General features: G+C 31.6%; 1 long non-coding RNA gene across 1 annotated transcript; it reads right to left on the bottom strand.

The window, feature by feature from the left end:
• Positions 1-1,153: 1,153 nt before the first annotated feature.
• LOC134272756 (uncharacterized) lies at positions 1,154-1,852 on the bottom strand. Its single transcript, XR_009993280.1, has 3 exons — positions 1,816-1,852; positions 1,647-1,684; positions 1,154-1,463 (listed from the first exon to the last, which is right to left on the bottom strand). It is a non-coding gene; the product is annotated as an uncharacterized LOC134272756 (long non-coding RNA).
• Between the last annotated feature and the right edge of the window lie 2,252 nt (positions 1,853-4,104).

Raw genomic sequence — 4,104 nt, 5'->3', positions numbered from 1 at the left:
ATTTCATCTTATGTTTATTTTGTTGATACCACGCCCCCTCCCCGCCCAGCCTCTTTAAACGATAGGTGTGACTCCTGTGTGACATTTACTAAAAACATAAATTTGAAATATTTTTAAATGGTCTATCTTTTTCAAATTTTTATTACACAAGTTTATTTATGTAAACCCACTGACAATAGTTTAACTCTTTTGATTTGTTTGTTGAAAAATGTTTATTTACTTATAAATGTTGAACGTCCATATAAACATATAATGCAGAGAAAATTGAACAATTGAAAATATAATCAATTTTGTGTCAATAGATATCAAAGGTGGGGTATAAAAATTCGCCAATTTAAGGATGTAAATTAAATATTTTTGTTTTGTTTGTTTGTTCTTGTTGAACGTCTTTATATGGAAAAACGACCACTGACCAATGGAGATTTAGCAGAACAATCGCCAAAAGAGAATAAAACGCAAGATTTTGTTCAAAAAGTTTTTAATGTCATGACACTACGGATTAAACGATTACATGTCAAAACAAGTGCTTGTGCAAAGAAAGTACAAGTGTTCTTAGACTAATTATACAAATGTAACAAACTGAAATAATATTCATTAAATTGCATCATATACTGGAATATTTGAACAAACAGATTTCAATACAAAGAAATTTATAACTACTGTAATGAATGAACGATGAGAAAAATAATACTGAGGTGTTTTTTAGCTGTAGTTACCTGACATTCATAAAAGATGACGGATTTCCTCACTTTTAATGCCAGTGAAAACATGTGAAGAAAAGTTCTGATACATTTATTTTTTTTTATTTGAAGATGATAAAAGATGCACTTGTATGTATGTTACATTTGAAATTGCAAATAATTCTAAGAACAAAATCTTCAGGTATACATTACACTCTCTATCATATCTTCTTAAAATTTAAGAGATGAGAGGATAATTCTTTGAGGAATAATTCCTTGTGGTTTAGATTTACAGCTGTCTTATCATGCTCTACAGGAGTAGCCACATCATAAATATAATTCCTATGAAACGGTAAATGAACACTCTCCTATCTCTTTCTTCATCTTCCATTGCTTGAGCAGGTTTATTTTCGCGATAGTTCTCTTTTCGATCAATGTTCTTGATTCTTAGTGAGGATGATCTCTTACATTTATAAGACAGGTCATAATTGTCTTTAGATCGAACTAAATTGCATGCAGAACTTTTCATATACGTTGAAGAGGAGTCGGAGTATCTTCTAACGAGGCGTTTCTTCTTGATTGGTTCCTCGTATCCTGTTACACGGAGAGTAAGTGTATGATACTCTCCGTCATCAAGCTCATCCTCGTTATGACGTCATCTAGTTTCTTCTTCCGTTTTTATGGTTGCATATTCATCAACTGGTGTTTCATCAGAGATTGCATCATGAAGTATATTGGTCGAAGAAGGCATTCTATGTAGATTGACGTCGTAAGGAGGAATATCTTTTGAAAAAATAAATATGAGAGACATATTACTCTTTCTGTCATAACAGAAAAGAATAAAGAGAAAGATTAAAAATAATCAAATTGAAACAAAAAGAAAAATGATTCTGAAGGCATGAAATAAAATGAAAAGACGAGTTCCAATACAGAACTTATTATACACAATCAAGTATACTGATTTACCGACGAAATTCTCTGCAGACGATTTCTTTTGTTTTCGCCTGTAAAAATATCATTAAGACACGGTGATATAAAGTCGTAAAAAAGTGTATCATATATAATTTAAAGATAATTTTGTTGAGACAAGAGTAAACTTGAACTTTCTACTGATATTTGAGAAAAAATGTCTTACTTTTGTTGAAAGCATTTCCCCAGGAAGAATATAAACATGTAGTTTTTGTTAAATCTTGGTATTGGCTTGTAATTGATATATTTTTCATATTCAAATATTTCATGAATGCCATTGTTTAAAATGTGCAGGAATGTTTCCACCTTTGGGCTACTGTTGATAAAACAAGCAAGATGCCAAAGTTAAATGTAAACTCTGTTTATAGTTCCACTGAGATTTTGATCGTCTAAAGTTTGCCATCCAAATCTCTGCCCTTCTCCACACTTTAAACGTTTCTGATTTTCTCAAAAATCACCTCTACAATTTTATCCAAAGTTGCCACAAAATATACGTACGCTGTATATAAGGGGGATGATTTATTGCTGTAATGAAGTGCAAACACTTATTCAGAGGGAATTTGCAATCTTGGGATGAAGTCTAGTTCATCATATTGTGAATTTCATCTATCTTCAAAATACCAGGGTTATAGAAGAATTTCAAAGAACTTATGTACTTCTTTTGACCATCAATATACCCTACTTCCTGCTCTAGCACAAAAATATCAATTAAATTTTTAATGCTACGAATGTACATCCTACAAGCAACAAACGCCGGTGAAAAATTCCTCAACAAATGGTTGAAAAGTACACTAAATAATTCGAGTGATACATAAATAACCCCATTAATCAAAATAGAAGTTTTCCACTCATGACAAAGGGTTTTATCATACGAAAAACGCCGTTAACCTTAACGGTGCATATCTGCAAATACAGCATATCATACACTTGTCACACCAAACTGTTCCAACTCATTTTACATCTCCAATGTTGATTGTCATATATTTCCATTTCAATTTTTTTGTGATAACTCTTGGAAAATTGGTGAGTTGAATTCTATATAATTCTACTAAATTTAAATTTCGTCAAGCAAAAGGCCAGGAGCTATGGAGGCCTGATATGGATGTAAATCTTTGGCCGCGGGTTTCGTGTCTGAAGTCAGTGAGCGGGGACTTTGTCAAAATTGACATGGGAGGTCTACGTTGAATTCAAATCTATTAGTCAACAATTTTTTAATCGAAATATTTAACTTTATTTAACGAAATAGAAATATAAGGAATCGCTGTCTGTAATGTTGGGTATAATAGGGCATCGCCCGTTATGCAAATTATTCCACGTTTCCAACCATTGTCGATGCCCTGGCATTGGTATCTAACTAGCAAATTATATCATAAATATATATATTTACAATTTAGTCACATAAGTCAAATGGTTTATGCTACAGACTGAGAATCAAAACCTGACTTACTGCTTCCAATGCCTTTTTACATGCTATCTGACAGGTAAACTAACCTTTACAAAGTAAACCACGAGTCCCTTTCGGACACTCTAAAGAACAGTTTTCGCCATATGTTCCAGGTGGACACACTAAAAGAATTGTTTGTATTTTAAAATAATAATCCTTAAATTGCATGATAACAAAAACCAATTAAACCAAAACAAAATGGCGTGTTTTATCTTCCTTATGTTTTCAAATCTGTTGATTAAATCTTCAGAGTATAACATTTTGACCACTTTTGTTCCCTATTGTTAAATATTGGCATTTAAAACTTCTCGTTCACACACATAAAAACTTCTGATATTTTCTCAATCGGAACTTCATTTTTTTAAATAATAAAAACATGTTAATTCTTACATGAAAGCTTATATAGTCATTTGGGAGTATTATTAGTGATTGTTTTCTAACAGACGACTTTTTAAATTACCCCCCCCCCCCAACAAGTGCTGATATTTATTATTTCCATATTTACTATATTAGAATGATTTACATTCCTCTGGAAGGCTGTTACCTTTACATCCTTCTATTGAGTCACATGTTTCATTGATGGTGCAATTACACTTTGACATGCAAAACATTCCATACCATCCTGTTAAAGCAGGTTCGTGAACAATTCCTGCCAAATGTACCAGGTGGACATTCTTAAAGGAAAAGAAATAAACAGATATATACAATCATGTGAATCACTGGTTTATATCAATTGCTTTGTGCTACATGTAAATTTCTTTAAAAACATTATAACAGTGTATATTTATTATTTTAAGCGGTTATTATTTAAATACTTACCTTTACATGTGTTATTGACTCTATGGTAATTTGCGCAACAAGAAATCAGATTTCTGAAAATAAATAATTGTAGACAAATTCAATAAATATCGCCCTTTCTTCATGATTTATTTCAAATAAAATTTCTTTTCTCTTATTCCAAATGGAAGCTCTTTTCACCAAGACGTGTTTGAATTGATACATCAATTCAGA

Source organism: Saccostrea cucullata, unplaced genomic scaffold (assembly GCF_032062105.1).
Source record: "Saccostrea cucullata isolate Sc308-1 unplaced genomic scaffold, CSIRO_AGI_Scuc_v1 ctg7925, whole genome shotgun sequence".
NCBI lineage: Eukaryota > Metazoa > Mollusca > Bivalvia > Ostreida > Ostreidae > Saccostrea > Saccostrea cuccullata.
Note: the sequence above shows the minus strand (reverse complement) of the source record. Positions and strands in the feature narration are given on the sequence as shown.